Source organism: Triturus cristatus, chromosome 1_1 (genome assembly GCF_964204655.1).
Source record: "Triturus cristatus chromosome 1_1, aTriCri1.1, whole genome shotgun sequence".
NCBI lineage: Eukaryota > Metazoa > Chordata > Amphibia > Caudata > Salamandridae > Triturus > Triturus cristatus.
This window is the reverse complement of record NC_140579.1, coordinates 1,272,029,058-1,272,046,957: the sequence shown is the minus strand read 5'-3', so window position 1 is coordinate 1,272,046,957 and position 17,900 is coordinate 1,272,029,058. Positions and strand designations below refer to the sequence as shown.

Genomic DNA, 17,900 nt, shown 5'->3' with positions numbered 1-17,900 from the left:
TTAGTCGACCCTCTCCCAAAACAGGGACATGAGCTAAATTTCTCAAAATCTACCCGGACAGCTGGTGAAAAACGGGGACCGTCCTGGCAAATCAGGGACGCATGGTCACCCTATATAAAAGGCAGTCATTTTTCGGTCAAGCCTATCAGACCGTGCAAACTAACTATAGTCACCTTCCAGCTCGCCCGATGCATAGCAATTGCTGGCTTTACTGTTATATTATTTGTTTGCTTCTTATTCAATGGCTTTCATGGTCCATCTTGTGCTTGACATATCACCTGGAGCATTGTCTCTTTATCGTTCTCCTGACTGATTGACCGTTGTCCTTCTACTGCCCAATTTTATGAAACTACTTTTTTAGGTGTCGCCTGTGGTAATGTCCATTTAACCAAGCTTGGTTAAATGAACATTCTTTCCTCCCTTATCGTTGTGTCTCTTTGTTTTCATTGGTCTGTGCACGAGCATTCCATTCTCTGTGGGATGTTCTATTCAGTTTACCTGTGGCTGCCTTTCTATGTGGATGCTTCTATTAAAGCTCTAAATTAACTTCTTCTGTGTCGGACCTTTACTACGTTTTGACGACAAGCAGGATCTGGCAGGAGCATCCACCTTTCAAGAATCGTTGGAACAATTATTCGTGAGTCTACATTGAAGCATAGACTTCTATTGAAGGAGGGACTGATTGTTCCACTTTCTCTGGATGAATTTTCATGCTGCCGCTTTCCTTTTCATTGTGTGGCGTTGCGGTAAGCCTTTCATTTATTTGGTAACTGAGCATCTACTTGCGCTTGGGCTTTTGTCATATTTATTTTCAATTTGACATTTCGCCGTTACGTTCGTGCCTCTGCACTCAAGACTGAATCTTCAAGAGTGTTACCTGGCAACCACTACAAGCCACGAAGTATTGTCTTTCGTAATACTAACGTTCTTATGTTTATGCTTTACTAAGCAACATTCAACTTATAGAAACGATTCAACAGTGCCATTTAATGGTTATGTAAGGAAAAGGAAAGCTCACTTGATGGAGACACGGTGAATCGAAGATCTGGATTCCCTGGTGTTCTGCAAGCAATGACTTTTCAAGGATTCAACTCCGTAGCAACCCCCTATTTTGGCATATCTTTCCTGAGAATTCTGCCTACGCTGACTTTTTGATACTGTGTTGCCTAGCTACATCATGCCTTGGAGCTACCCTGTCATTTCAGCTATTCTTTGTGAATCTGTGGTGTTTCCTGGATAACGCTGCTATTTGAAGCTATTCTTTTTGAAAGTGCAAGTGTTTCCTGGATATTAATCACAGCTCGCCTTGGAGTCACGCTGTTATCTGAAGCAATTCTTCGTGGAAGTTCGGAGTGTGTCATACATTTTTGCTCCGTTTCATTTTTTTTTTTTTTTTTTTTTACACCTGTGTTTTCTCATTTATTAATCTATCATTTCAACATGGCAAGTTCAAGTTGTGGTAATCCACCACCGCCATTTTTTAAAGGTCCCAACCAACCCAGCATGAAATGGGACAAATGGCTTCGTCATTTTAACAACTACTTATTGGCTATAAATGGCGCTACATTTTCTCCACAAAGGAAAACAACCTTACTCCTTAATCTTATGGGTAATGATGCTGAGGACATTTTTGAGCATTTACCTGCTTCAGCACCCCCACACAGACGAAAAAGCAGGGGATTATGACTGTTTTTCCGAAGCCCTTGATAGAGTAAAGAAAAGATTTAGGGCCATATGTAGGTAGCCCAATACCGGTCGGTAACGGCCGATTTTCGGTAAATATACCGTTACCGACCGGTATTTAGGCTTTTGCTATGTAGGGGGATCATTTCTGTATTCGGTAATTTACTGAATCGGTAAAATTACCGATTCGGTAATTTTACCGATTCGGTAAATACCGAATACAGAAATGAGATGTAGGGGGAGTGTGTGGTGGGTGTGGGGATTCGTTATTTACCACCAACTAAAAGTTGGTGGTAAATGACGAATAGGTGTGAAAATGCATTTTTGTGCACTGTGAAGTGTGCAATGTGGCAGACATACATGCCCCTAGGGCATGTATGTGCGCCACATGTGCACACATGGACGAATCAGGGGTGCGGCAGGGTGTCAATGTGACACCCTGCCACCCATGATGATGCCTCCCCCCATTACCGAATCGGTATTTACCGATTCGGTAATGGTAACTGGCTTCCCATTGATTCCTATGGGCCTCCTGGCCCATAGGAATCAATGGGAAACAAGTTACCATTACTGAATCGGTAAATACCGATTCTAAAATACCGACACTTACCGAATCGGTATTTTTTTACCTACATTACATTTACCGATTCATAAATACCGGTAAAATTCGGTATTTAAGAATCGGTAAATGTAATTTACCTACATAAGGCCCTTAAGGAGGAGCCACACATAGTCTTAGAGAGATTTCACTTCTACACTTGTCATCAATTGATTGAGGAATCTGTGGTTGCTTATGTTTCTACATTGAGAGTTTTGGCTGCTGATTGTGCGTTTGGTGCTGAGGTTGATAGCTATATCAGAGATCCGCTTATAATTCGTTGTTCAAACAAAAAGATACAAGAACAGCTCCTTCGTCAACGCAATCCTTCTCTCCAAGAGACTATTGACATTGCTAAGAGTGTAGAACGTTCTATTAGTTCTTTTAAAACGATTAATGTTGACTCCACTGTTGACGGCGTAGCAGCATTATCTGTTAAAGATAGTAACAAAACTAGTTTTTCCAGAACTAAATTTTCTAAGCCCATTACTCCATATAATAATTTTTTTCTCGAAAATGGGGTGTAATCGTTGTGGGTCTAAAACACATTCAGCTCAATTTAAATTTTGTCCTGCAAAGAATAGAGAATGTTATGCTTGTGGTAAAATGGGTCATTTTGGCAATGTATGCTTAAACAAAGGTAAAAGAATTTCCGTTATCCAAGAAAATGTCAATGAAGAACAATGCACACAAAATGTTATGTTATGCATTAGTGACTGTCCTAGTTTTTCTGAGCAGAAGAATGTTTGCACGATTGATTCTCAAGATTCTGTTTCTGTTGAACATACTAATGATTCATCTTCTGATTTGAGTCATTTGGAAGCAAAACAATTAATTTCTGGTGTTTCTTTGGAAAGTATTGATGGCGAACCTTATGTTCCTCCTATGTGTGAAATTATTATTGATGATAAAACTTTACAAGTGATGGCTGACTCGGATTCGCCATACACTATCATTTCTGATTTATTTTTTTAAGAAGAATTGGAATAACAACATTTTGGAACCTTCTGACATAAAAGTTTATGAGAAAACAGAACACAATGTGGCAAGGCTTTTATGCGCAAAGAAGTTTTTGTAGTCCCCACAGACAGATGCAAGCTAATTATATTGTGTGCTCCAAGGAAGAGGGCAGCCACTTATACCCCCAGAAAAAGGACCAGAAGACCGGTCCCACAACAAAAGAAACAAATATCCTGAGCACAACACCATGTGTGTCATAAAATCAATGTCCAGTCTGTCTTCTTTCCAATTCCGTTGATTTTATTCTTGAAGTATGATAAAATCAATTCCACCGTACTCCAGACGTCAAATACTTGTATTAAATTAATATGTAATTGTAGATTTTCTTAAGTCATCTATTCAAAGTAATAAATGACCATAATAAGTCTTTTCTGACCTGAGCAGCGAAGAGTGCTCCCCACTCATTACACCAGCGTCTTGCTAGAATTGACATATTGATTTGGGATATCTCTAAGCCCTGATGAAGTCAGAGATGCGGAGGCATCAGATCTGACGAAACACGTGTTGGCTATTGTACGATCTGGGCTATTGTGCGATCTGGAGAAGATTTTATCATACTTCAAGAATAAAATCAACGGAATTGGAAAGAAGACAGACTGGACATTGATTTTATGACACACATGGTGTTGTGCTCAGGATATTTGTTTCTATAGAAGTTTATGGGTTTGGTGGAAAAGAAACCATAAGCGGTTATTTTGTGTCTGAGATTAAATTCAGACATTAAGTCATTTTGGGAAAAGTATATGTAGTGGTTGATGTTTTACAAGTCTTAGGTTGGAGACATCAAGGAAAGTTTAACATTACTCTTCGCCCAAATTCTAAGGTACAAGTGTGTTTTGCTGAAGATCTTGACTTTATTGAAAGTGTTTTGGAGAAAGATAACAGACTAGAATCTATCCTTGAAAAACATAAAAATCTTTTCTGGAAAGAATTAGGTCAGGTTAAAGGATTTTCACACCACATTCAACTTAAAAAAATGCTGTTCCTGTGAAACATAAATTGAAACACGTTCCTCTGTCTATTCGTTCTGAATTATCCCAAATGCTTAAAAATATGTGTGCTGAAGGTATTATCGAACCTGTCAACTCATCAGAATGGGTTTCTCCCATCGTTCTAGTTAAAAAAAAAAATGGGGAACTTTGTCTCTGCTCAGATCTTAGGTCTGTTAGCAAACAAATCCCAATTGATTGTCACCCTCTTCCCAGAATTCAGGATTTGTTATCTAAATTGGAAGGTGCGAAGGTCTTTTCCACCATAGACCTTAAATCGGCTCATCATAAAGTCACACTATCTCCCCAGTCAAAACTTATAGTCACTTTAATTACACCTGATGGAGCATTTAGATATGTCAGAATGCCGTTTGGATTGGCGTCTGCCGCTTCGGTCTTTCAAAAATTGATGTTCTGTCTTTTTGGGAGTATCGAAGGGGTTGTCGCTTTCCAAGACGACATTCTTGTTTTTTCCAAAAACAATGATCAACATGCTTCTTTACTAAGTAGAGTGTTGTCGATTTTTTTTAGGACAAAGGTATGACTGTACGCTTAGATAAGTGTAAATTTTTTACAAATGAAATTGAGTACTTTGGACATACCATATCTAGCTCTGGTATTGCTCCTAAAGAAGATTTACTAAACTCTATCCGTGACATGCATGTTCCCAAATGTAAAGACCAACTCAAATCGTTTTTAGGCTTGTGTGAGTTTTATGCAAGATTTGTGCAAAAGTTTTCTGACATGGTTTTACCTTTAAGGTTACTGTTAAAAAAAGGTGTCAAATTTGAGTGGTTGGAAATGCATGATCCTGCTTTCAATGCCCTTAAAAATGCTATTATTGAGTCCAAACCATTATTTGCTTTTTCACAAGATGGAACTAATGTCATCACTGTTGATGCCAGTTCTACTGGGCTCGGTGCAGTGTTTAGTCAAATCAAGGATGGTGTTGAACGTACTATTGCTTTCGCTTCCAGACCATTAACTACAGCAGAATCAAGATACTCCACCATTGAGCGTGAAGCTTTGGAATGTACATGGTCTGTTGAACATTTTAAAATGTATTTGTGGGAAAAACATTTTCATCTCAGAACTGATCATAAACCTTTGATTTCATTACTTTCCAAACATGGCATGGGCAAGGCTTCCTCTAGACTGGTTAGAATCTTATCGAAGCTTTATGAGTACAATTTCACTGTGCGTTACATTTCTGGGTCTCAAAATGTCCGAGCGGATTGTTTTTCTCGGTTGACAGGGGATGTTATTTCAAGCCCTAATTGTTCTTCTTTGGAAGAATGTGTTGTTGCATCCATCAATGATGTTATTCTCTCAGTTGGTAAAGTTATTTCTAAAGAGGAATGGCTAGCAGCTATGTCCCAAGATGATGTTTTGGTTTCTCTCAAAAATTTTATTTTGGATGGTTTGCCTTTAGAGAAACATTTATCTAAGGAGTTACAAGTTTTCTGGAAAGTCAGAGATGACTTGTTTTTTGAAAATGATCTTATCAATAAAGGTTCTTGCTTTGTTCCTCCTTCTGGTATCAGAGACAAATTGATTTCTATTGCTCATTTAGGTCATTTGGGTCAATCTAGTACTGTTAAAAAAATCAGGAATGTTTTTGGTTGCCTTATATGGACAATGATATTGTCAAATTTGTTGAAAATTGTCCATTGTGCATTAAATCTGACAAGATTTTGAAAACTCAATATGTCGATCCTATTCAAATTGCTTTTCCAGATAGACCCTGGTCTAAGTTGGCCATGGATTTGTTAGGACCTTATGAAGGTATTGATTCTAGGAAGATTTATATTTTAGTTCTTATTGATTATTTTTCAAAATGGGTGGAGTTAAAATGGATTTTTCGTCCTGATACCGTTTCGGTTATTGAGTTTTTGCAAGAAGTCTTTAAGAAGGAAGGTTTGCCTGACAGTATTGTTACTGACAATGGTTCTTTGTTTACTTCGCATGCCATGGAAGATTTTTTTAAACAAGTTAGTATTTGTCATCTTACTATAGCACTTTATTCACCGAATATGAACGGTTTGGTGGAAAGGTTTAATAGAACTTTAGTGGAAGGAATTCAACTAGCTCGCAAGTCTAGAATTGATGTTAAACAACATATTGCTGATTTATTGTGGTCGTACCACTGCACTCCCCACTGCACTACAACATTTTCTCCTTTCTTGTTGCTTAAAGGGAGGTCCCCAAGACATAAACTTAATCTAGGATGGTTAGTTCCCAAAATAGATACTTGTAATCTTAAACATATGTATGATGTTGCCAAACATAATGTAGAAACCAAGTCTTCGAAAACAATGATTCAAGATTCCAATGTCTCAAAGAACAAGTTAGTTATTGGTGATTGTGTTAAGATCAAACTTCCTTTTCATGTGCATAAGGGCTTTTCTAAATGTTCTGATATCCGGAAAATTGGTAAAACGTCAGCTTTACTGGACAATGGATCTTGGTGGAGGTTGTCCAGATTAGCTAAAACATGCTCTTCTGCTGGTTCTTCCTTACCTGTATCTTCTCCAAATTTTGGAAGCGATTCCTGTTTTAATAATTCTTCTAACAAGGACATTTTTTGTGATACTCTACCTGAATCGGAATCTGTTGAAAGAATTAAGAGAAGTGTTAAGTTACCTTCAAATTACAATGATTTGGTTATGTATTAAGAATTCTTTTTCTTGGTTTTTATTTTGTTTTATTTTTAAGGAAGGGAGGTATGTGGTAATGTCCATTTAACCAAGCTTGGTTAAATGAACATTCTTTCCTCCCTTATCGTTGTGTCTCTTTGTTTTCATTGGTCTGTGTACGAGCCTTCCATTCTCTGTGGGATGTTCTATTCAGTTTACCTGTGGCTGCCTTTCTATGTGGATGCTCCTATTAAAGCTCTAAGTGAACTTCTTCTGTGTCGGACCTTTACTACATCGCCTGAGCCAGCACATGCGCTGCTCTTTAGGTCTCGCCTGAGCCAGCGCATGCGCTGCGAGACATTTAGTAAGTGGCTTTTAAAAGTGCTGCCAAACGCTTTTGCTGGCCTAGCGCTTGCGGTTACGCGTGCGAGCACACACGCAGCCGCCAGCTTTCAGTGCCCGATCAGGCACCATCTGGCTTTCCTTTGCCGCGCTCAACACTCGCAGGCTCACCTCCTGCTCCCCCTCTCAGTTAACAGCCCCTCCCCCGCCACAGAGCGCATCTTGCAGCCGCGCGTTTTGTTTTAGTTTTCGTCTTGTTGTAATATGTGCATGGTGCTCATGCTCTGGCCGTGGTCGGCTGCAGTGATCTGAATTTACTACACACTGCTCTCCCTTGAAGGTACTGTTATCACAGGACAGAGTCGTAAGCCCAGCTTTCACATATCTGACCTGCAGCACGGCCATCACAAGACTGGAGGCAGGGGAACTGACTAACGACTAGTGCGGTTAACATAGTATAACTACTGTAACTGTAAACCCCTCCAGGGTGTTTTGAAACTCCTAGGTCTCCCAGCACCTCCCAAGTAGCTCTTGTCTGTCCAGTACAAATTAAAAGCCGGCCCATTAATGTTACTTTACACCCGGGAGTAAGTGGGCACTACTACTCAGTATGATTTCAACGATGGACAAACTGGATGAGTTTGGGGTTTAAAAACTACTGTTTCATGTCTCGCTGCACCACTTTTGAGCTTGGTGATTGACTTAAAGTTGCTGACAGAGCAGGTGATAACTTGTTGGTGAGATATTGTGAATTTTCGTAAATGCCTAGCAGAGAGATAAAAAAAACGAAGCAGAGCAGGATGCCACCTCTCTCCATGCGGGACATTTTATTTCAAGTCCATGCTAGTTTTCAGATTTATTAATCGGGTTGCTTATAGAGTAACATGCCTAAACCACGTCCACGGAAACCTTTACGTAGTTGAATTAGCGTCCCTTAGTTAGAGCGGGTCCAGGTCTGCCATCTTGTGTCAGGACAATGGGTCTCTTAACCTGCAAAGATCTATTGTCGCATTGCAAAAAATTATCGTGAGCGTGAAACCTCAGCATATGGTAGGTTTCCAGTTCGTTTTCAGAGGTTCTGCAAAATCCTTATGGGTTTTGCATCCCCCTCAGGAAACAAAATGCGGCTACAAAATACTTTATGTATTCTGAAAGGGAGTGGCGGCTGCTACTGGCACGACTTGCAGTATGTCTCGCTCCTTTAATTGACTTAACGAACTGGCACTCAGCCCTCCCCCCCATGACTCTTCAGACAGTAACTGTGACGGGATCAAAGACCTACCCCTCAAGCTTCACCTCCTATCTCATTGGGTGAGACGTTTATCATGAGGAAATATGTGCTAGAACGTTGCCTCTAACATAAGTCACCCTGGCCCCTTGACATGCACATTAACCTCCTTGCTTTCAGTGTATCCCGAGGCTTCTCTCGCCTGCCATGCCCTGCCCCCTTAATTCTCAGCATCTGCTTTCTCATTTTTAAGTCTGAAACATTTAACACTGGCCTCGTGCTTCCATGGGGTGCGTTGTATAAATATGGCTTACTGTACCACATATTCTGAGATAAGTGCGGTGGGAGAAAGCTCACCACCAGTCAGAAGCCCTGGGATCAGTGAAATCTTGAGAATTATGGGGGCTCCCGGCAAGGCATACTTCAGGGAGAGTCTGCTGGGAACAACTTTCAATCTTATTACCCATTATTATGCGAACAATAGTAAAATATATGTTCAGAGACAAAGTCACACAGAAACTATTGAAATACTTCTTGTCCATGACGCCCAAAAATATTCACATTGGCACTGGGTAGAGAGAGAGATAGATTCAGTTAGACGTAGGCAGAGGGGAGAGAGCTTTAGACAGAGAAATTGAATTGACTGGGGCCAAATAGAGAGAAAGTTATTTCTCTCAGAATGCCCTTTCAAAGGTGGGGGCGCTGTGCATTTGCCCACTTTGCCCATGCCTTGAAATGCATCTGCCTGGTATCCTATATGCCCCATTATAGGCCTCCTGCACGAGAGGCCCCTTCCTGAGGAGGTAGCATGCAGGAGAGCCTCCAGTCATGTAAAAAATCCTGCAAGGCTCAGAGATTAACTTCTACAAAGACGAGTTCTGGACACTACTTCTGACATGACGAGCATTCCCACCAATTCTGTAGGGAGAGCACCCCGACAGGCTTTGGCTTCAGTTCTCTTGCTAGAAGAGTGTCTGTTGAGGAGAGGGGCTCTTGAACATGGGGAGACAGCTTGCTCACAGCGACTGAGGACTCCAAATGGCAGGGGGAGGTGGGCGCCCGAGCTGATACTTAAATGTCAAATTGCTCCCTCTGGTGGTTGGAGCATGGTGCAACTGCTAGTGATCCGTGGCCTTAAGATGCACGTGCTATGTGACTGATATTTGTTTTCCCCATGTGGTTATCGCTGTCATTTACTGCCTCCATGATAAATATGTGCAGTGGGGGCAATGTTTTCTTTAGTAGCACGCTGCTGGCACTCCCAAATACCGGGGTTGCGGAACGCCAGGCCTATTTCACCTCGTGCTGTTTTCTCTACCACCCTACACTTCCTGTCTCTTTATCTCCCTTTTGCAGGCTTTTTCCAGATTTGCTTTCTCATTTCTTCCTCTTCCTTTCTCTATTACCTTACTTTTTCTCTATTGCTTTGGTTCAAAGTCTGGTGATAAAAAAGAAGTCCATGTTTTCATAAGTGAGGGTTAGTAGCAGGTCTTTAAGTGGGAAGAAAAAACTGGGGGGGTCTCTCAAAGGGGCGCGGCTGACAAAATTAAGGGCGTGGCTTAAAACGGTTATACTAAATATATGTGCTCTGTATAATGTGCCGCCAGACTGGTATTTTGCTGCTTCTGTTATTTCCTCCACATATATAATACAACAAATAGCATTACATCTACAACACGCCAGGACTATTGGCTTTGTCAAAGGTTGTTAGTAGGAAAAGATAAATATATTACATGCATACATACAACTATGGCTTTGTTGTATATAATATTAAAAATGCTGTAGTTCTAGCGCAAGAGGTTGTGGCGTAATGGCTAGAGCTGCCAACTTTGGAGCTGAGGAAGCAGGTTTGAGTCTCAGCGTTGGCTCAACATCCTGTGTTCGTCGGCAAATCACTTAATCGCCCATGCCTACCAAAAAATAAATGAATGTCCTTGTTGGTGCTCATGTAAAGCACTTTGAGTTTTGCAATATAGAACTGCATGAAAATAAAAGTTACATCAAAAACAGTTAACTGCTGCAAATGTAAGATTTTTTTTTCCATTCTGAGAGCGAGGACAAAAATAGAGAGCCCGACAGTCTCGACATCTGCTTTTAAGAACTACCGGTGCTGAGCACCGACAGGACCCGGCCCGCTTAAATGCCTGGTTTGTGGCTATCTCCTGCAGCCACTGCCACAAATTAAACAAGCATTAGCATAGCCAATAGGTCTCGCTTTTGGGACTTTATAAGTGTTTAGTTATCCAGCACAATATCCTTGGTGCAACAACATAAAGTATTGCATGGCTAAACACTTATAAGGTCCCAAAGGCGAGACCTATTGGCTAGGCCAATGCTTGTTCTTTTTGGTTAAGCATTCCAAAAGACTGTGTGTCGTTTAGGTCTCTCCCTCTTGTGTTTCTCCTGTCCCTGCCAAATATTCGAACCTCTATCCCCGCACCCATCACCCCCACCATCTGTGCGTTTGATCTCTCATCTTGTGGCCGCTTCCTTATCTTATGTATACTTGTATCCTCACCCCCTTCGCTGCTTTCTACCTCTTTCGCTTCTCCCCTGTGTTGCTGGCTCCCTTGTGTGCTTCTTGCCCCACCTCTGTGTTGCTTTTATAGGTCTCGCCTGGCGTTAGCAGCGCGCATGCGCTGCTCTCGCCATGCGAGGGCTTCTTGGAATCAATACAGATTCCAAAGCTTTCGGAGGTGGAGTTGAAGCCCCGCCCATCTTCCTTCGCTGGCGTCATCCTCCATGCATAATGCAGGATCACGATTGAAAAGGAGGCTTCTTAGTCCCTAATTGTTACCGCCCTGTCCACTTTTGGCCCCGCCCACCGGGATTAGATCTCTCACTTGCGGCATTACACACACTCCATCATTAGCTGCTACGCACTATATTTTTCGCACAACACCGACAGCTTGTTACCTCAGTTCGAAACATTCCACGCAACGTGAGCCCATCAGCCAATTGGAACGCAGCAATAAAGACAACAAAAATAGTGATTGCCCCGGTAAAACTGTACCGTACTTGTTTTTTACATTGTACAATGCTTTTTTTTTTTTACTTATTTTAAAAAACTGTGTAATTATACCACTGCTGCAACGGCGCCTTGGGTCTGGATTGTCTAATCCTTATCCCTCACGCAGCAAGGGCCTCCTCCCGCGCGCTCTCCCTCGCTTGCGTCTGTGAGCTCAGGCGGTGACTCAGAGCATGAAGTCATGCTGCTGCTGCACGGCAGGCTCGGGGTGAGGAGCAGCGCAGGTCTCGGCCATGCAGGGGCGCACTGCGGGTCTGCTAGGCTGCCGCTGAGTTGGGAGCACACTTAACTTCGAGTGCCCGGCTACAGGAGGACACTTGGAAACCCACACCAGCTCTTTTTAGTCTGGAGGTACTCTTTTCTTTAGTGGGTTTCTTACTAACAGGCACAACGTGCTTTGCTACATTCAGCACGCCATGCCCGCTTTCTGCCGTGTTTGCCCGCCCGGTACCGAGATTGCAGCTTTAAATTAATTTTTTCGCTCGCGGCCACCCGCCATTTCCTTGCGTTTTGTTACTATCTTGGCACCGGCGCGAGTGCCACGACTGCATCAAAGGTAAGAAATAGGAAAAAAAATGCTTTTCTATTTCTTTATTTTTGATGCAATCGTGACACACGCGCCGGTGCCAAGATAGTAACAAAAGTAATTCGGCCAGGCGTCTCAACATGCTAACAGGCCAGAACTGGCTGAGCGTGTTTCAGTGATATTAGGGATAGGGGGCATCAAAGTGCGTCTTTGCTTTTCATTTTCATTTTTTTCATACTTGTGGTTGTACGCAAGGTATTGTGAGATTAGGACCACTAGCCGCCTATACAAACCGCTCAGCGGGGGAGCTTGGGCGCCGTTGTGTCCAGCGTTTGGGAAAAGCCGGATCTTTAGTAGTTCTCGTGAGTTCATGATGGTTGTTGCTGTTTCTTACCCTCTCTGGTATGGTTCCACTGCTTGAGAAGGAGCTAGCGTTACCGCTCTACTTCCGTTGTGGCTTGTAATCTCCATTCACAGCCGAGTGTGCCTACAGCTGACCCCTGCATAGGTGACGACATCTCGGAGAATAATGGATCACAGCCTGAAAGTTTGTGTGTAATGTTCTCTCCTCAGACCCTACACAACGTCGTATAGTGCTCAATAATACTTAACGACAGGTGGGAGCAGCATCGTGGTGAGTGAGTGAGAGCGAAGGGGAGTCACAAGGGCCACGGAGAAGTACGTGGTGGGAGGATGGGGGAGGGGGGGGGTCGTGCAGTTCACACATTTAAATCTGTTTGTGACAGGTCTGTATCTAGTCCTACAGAGATCGATCCTGTAGGTGCTCTTGTACGTTTTTTAAAAATTATTTTGTTTTGTAAGGGCCAGATGCCAGTGTGACACAGCATGGCAGCTCGGGGAGTTGCAAGCCTGCTATGGAGAGCTGTGTATAACTAGCAGGTTGCGCTTCGAATTGCTGTCTGGCCAACTCAGCCTTTCATCTTCCTGAGGCAGATAGAAAGAGTATTTTGAATTGTGGTGAGTGAGAGGAGAGGCAGAGGGGCCACAGAGAGGTACGTGGGGAAGGGGTGTGTGGGTCCTGCAGGTCACACATTTGAATCCGGATGTGATAGGTTTGCATCCAGTCCTACAGAGATCGATCCTGTAGGTGCTGTTGTGCGTTTTTTAAATTTAGTTTGTTTTTTAAGGGCCAGATGCCGATATGACACAGCATGGCCACTCGGTGAGTTGGAAGCCTGCTATAGAGATATATGTAAAACTAGCAGGTTGCGCTTCGAATCGCTGTCTGGCCAACTCAGCCTTTCATCTTCCCAAGGCAGATAGAAAAAGCATTGAAAATGCAATAGGTCTTGCCTTTTATTAAGTGAGCGCTATTTGCTTTGCTGTACAATACCATTAGCAAAGCAAATGGCTTTAACTTAATCAAAGGCGAGACCTATTGCATTATCAATGCTTGCTTCCCTGTAGCCACCCAGTTGCTTCACCCCAGTCTTGGTGGCATCCAGCATCTTAGATGGGGCCATTAAAAAAAAGAAAGTGTTTCAGTGTCTGTAGCCGTGCACATACGTGCATGCTGAAGCATGTATACGGCAGCTGGATCATTGGAGTCCCCCCCCCCCCCACCGCCACTGTACTAAACAGCATGAGCAACAAGCATTTGCAATGCAGTAGGTCTCGCATTGTTGAAAGTTTGAGCTATTGACGTCATAATAATAATGCAATGCTAAGAGCTCAAACTTTCAGTAATGCAAGGGCTATTGCATTGCAAAGCGATTGTGGCACCCGGGCTTTAGCTTTAAACATCATAAGCTAAAGCCCGGGTGCTGCGATTGCTTCAAAAGTAAAGAAATAGAAAACTTTTTTTTCTATTTCTTTACTTTTGAAGCAATTGCGGCACTCACGCTTTAGCTTAAGATATTTAAAGCTAAAGCGCGGGTGCTGTGATTGTAACAAAGTAAACAAATAGAAAAAAAATGACGGCGGCACCCTTTTTTTTCCTATTTAATTTCTTTTGTTACAATGGTGGCACCCGCACTTTAGCTTTAAGCATCTTAAGATAAAGCATGGGTGCTGCATTTCTTCAAAAGTAAAGAAATAGAAAAAAATTCATTTTGTTTCCTATGTCTACTTTTGAAGCAACCGCGGCACCTTTCTGCCGTTTTTGTCCGCCCGGTACCGAGATCGCAGCTTTAAATTAATTTTTTTGCTCGCGGCCACCCGCCATTTCCTTGCGTTTTGTTACTATCTTGGCACCGGCGCGAGTGCCACGACTGCATCAAAAGTAAGAAATAGGAAAAAAAATGCTTTTCTATTTCTTTATTTTTGATGCAATCGTGACACCCGTGCCGGTGCCAAGATAGTAACAAAAGTAATTCGGCCAGGCGTCTCAATATGCTAACAGACCAGAACTGGCTGAGCGTGTTTCAGTGATATTAGGGATAGGGGGCATCAGAGTGCGTCTTTGCTTTTCATTTTCATTTTTTTCATACTTTTGGTTGTACGCAAGGTATTGTGAGGTTAGGACCACAAGCCACCTACACAAACCGCTCAGCGGGGGAGCTTGGGCGCCGTTGTGTCCAGCGTTTGGGAAAAGCTGGATCTTTAGTAGTTCTCGTGAGTTCATGATGGTTGTTGCTGTTTCTTACCCTCTCTGGTATGGTTCCACTGCTTGAGAAGGAGCTAGCGTTACCGCTCTACTTCCGTTGTGGCTTGTAATCTCCATTCACAGCCGAGTGTGCCTACAGCTGACCCCTGCATAGGTGACGACATCTCGGAGAATAATGGATCACAGCCTAAAAGTTTGTGTATAATGTTCTCTCCTCAGACCCTACACAACGTCGTATAGTGCTCAATAATACTTAACGACAGGTGGGAGCAGCATCGTGGTGAGTGAGTGAGAGCGAAGGGGAGTCAGAAGGGCCACGGAGAAGTACGTTGTGGAAGGATGGGGGGGGGGGGGGTCGTGCAGTTCACACATTTAAATCTGTTTGTGACAGGTCTGTATCTAGTCCTACAGAGATCGATCCTGTAGGTGCTCTTGTACGTTTTTTAAAAATTATTTTGTTTTGTAAGGGCCAGATGCCAGTGTGACACAGCATGGCAGCTCGGGGAGTTGCAAGCCTGCTATGGAGAGCTGTGTATAACTAGCAGGTTGCGCTTCGAATTGCTGTCTGGCCAACTCTGCCTTTCATCTTCCTGAGGCAGATAGAAAGAGTATTTTGAATTGTGGTGAGTGAGAGGAGAAGCAGAGGGGCCACAGAGAGGTACGTGGGGGAATAGGGGTGGGGGTCGTGCATTTCACACATTTGAATCTGGATGTGATAGGTTTGCATCCAGTCCTACCGAGATCGATTATGTAGGTGCTGTTGTGCGTTTTTAAAATTTATTTTGTTTTGTAAGGGCCTGATGCCAGTATGACACAGCATGGCAGCTCCGGGAGTTGCAAGCCTGCTATAGAGATCTGTGTATAACTAGCAGGTTGCGCTTCGAATCGCTGTCTGGCCAACTCAGCCTTTCATCTTTCCGAGGCAGATAGAAAGAGTATTTTGAATTGTGGTGAGTGAGAGGGGAGGCAGAGGGGCCACAGAGAGGTACGTGGGGAAGGGGTGTGTGGGTCCTGCAGGTCACACATTTGAATCCGGATGTGATAGGTTTGCATCCAGTCCTACAGAGATCGATCCTGTAGGTGCTGTTGTGCGTTTTTTTAATTTAATTTGTTTTTTAAGGGCCAGATGCCGATATGACACAGCATGGCCACTCGGTGAGTTGGAAGCCTGCTATAGAGATATATGTAAAACTAGCAGGTTGTGCTTCGAATCGCTGTCTGGCCAACTCAGCCTTTCATCTTCCCAAGGCAGATAGAAAAAGCATTAAAAATGCAATAGGTCTTGCCTTTTATTAAGTGAGTGCCATTTGCTTTGCTGTACAATACCATTAGCAAAGCAAATGGCTTTAACTTAATCAAAGGCGAGACCTATTGCATTTTCAATGCTTGTTTCCCTGTAGCCACCCAGTTGCTTCACCCCAGTCTTGGTGGCATCCAGCATCTTAGATGGGGCCATTAAAAAAAAGAAAGTGTGTCAGTGTCTGTAGCCGTGCACATACGTGCATGCTGAAGCATGTATACGGCAGCTGGATCATTGGAGTCCCCCCCCACCCACCACCACTGTACTAAACAGCATGAGCAACAAGCATTTGCAATGCAGTAGGTCTCGCATTGTTGAAAGTTTGAGCTATTGACGTCATAATAATAATGCAATGCTAAGAGCTCAAACTTTCAGTAATGCAAGGGCTATTGCATTGCAAAGCGATTGTGGCACCCGTGCTTTAGCTTTAAACATCATAAGCTAAAGCCCGGGTGCTGCGATTGCTTCAAAAGTAAAGAAATAGAAAACTTTTTTTTCTATTTCTTTACTTTTGAAGCAATTGCGGCACTCACGCTTTAGCTTAAGATATTTAAAGCTAAAGCGCGGGTGCTGTGATTGTAACAAAGTAAACAAATAGAAAAAAAATGACGGCGGCACCCTTTTTTTTCCTATTTATTTTCTTTTGTTACAATGGTGGCACCCGCACTTTAGCTTTAAGCATCTTAAGATAAAGCATGGGTGCTGCATTTCTTCAAAAGTAAAGAAATAGAAAAAAATTCATTTTGTTTCCTATGTCTACTTTTGAAGCAACCGCGGCACCTGCACTTTAGCTTAAAATGTCAAAGCTAAAGTGCGGGTGCTTCCATTGTAACAAAAGTAAATAAACAGGAAAAAAAGGCATGCAGTTGCGTTCACCGCAAATAACAAAATAAAGGCGTGGCCCCCATTATTCTAGCCGAGGTGTGCTGCGCTAGGTACATTAAACAAGCATTGAAAATGCAATAGGTTTCGCCTTTGATTAAGTTAAAGCTATTTGTTTTGCTAATGGTATTGTATAGCAAAGCAAATGGCTTTAACTTAATCAAAGGCGAGACCTATTGCATTTTCAATGCTTGTTTCCTTGTAGCCACCCAGTTGCTTCACCCCAGTCTAGGTGGCATCCAGCATCTTAGATGGGGGCCATTAAAAAAAAGAAAGTGTGTCAGTGTCTGTAGCCGTGCACATACGTGCATGCTGAAGCATGTATACGGCAGCTGGATCATTGGAGTCCCCCCCCCCCCGCCACCACCACTGTATTAAACAGCATGAGTAACAAGCATTTGCAATGCAGTAGGTCTCGCATTGTTGAAAGTTTGAGCTATTGACGTCATAATAATAATGCAATGCTAAGAGCTCAAACTTTCAGTAATGCAAGGGCTATTGCATTGCAAAGCGATTGTGGCACCCGCGCTTTAGCTTTAAACATCATAAGCTAAAGCCCGGGTGCTGAGATTGCTTCAAAAGTAAAGAAATAGAAAACGTTTTTTTTCTATTTCTTTACTTTTGAAGCAATTGCGGCACTCACGCTTTAGCTTAAGATATTTAAAGCTAAAGCGCGGGTGCTGTGATTGTAACAAAGTAAACAAATAGAAAAAAAATAACGGCGGCACCCTTTTTTTCGTATTTATTTTCTTTCGTTACAATGGTGGCACCCGCACTTTAGCTTTAAGCATCTTAAGATAAAGCATGGGTGCTGCATTTCTTCAAAAGTAAAGAAATAGAAAAAAAATCATTTTGTTTCCTATGTCTACTTTTGAAGCAACCGCGGCACCTGCACTTTAGCTTAAAACGTCAAAGCTAAAGTGCGGGTTCTTCCATTGTAACAAAAGTAAATAAACAGGAAAAAAAGGCATGCAGTTGCGTTCACCGCAAATAAAATAAAGGCGTGGCCCCCATTATTCTAGCCGAGGTGTGCTGCGCTAGTGTTCTGCTCGATTTTCCTGGCCTTCTTGTGTTAACAAGTGATTGAATGTGACTTCAGTCT

At 42.6% G+C, this 17,900-nt stretch overlaps 1 long non-coding RNA gene across 1 annotated transcript in view; it reads right to left on the bottom strand.

The window, feature by feature from the left end:
• The window catches only part of LOC146871942 (uncharacterized), a 286,199-nt gene that overhangs the window by 19,651 nt on the left and 248,648 nt on the right, over positions 1-17,900 (bottom strand). The window lies entirely within an intron of this gene.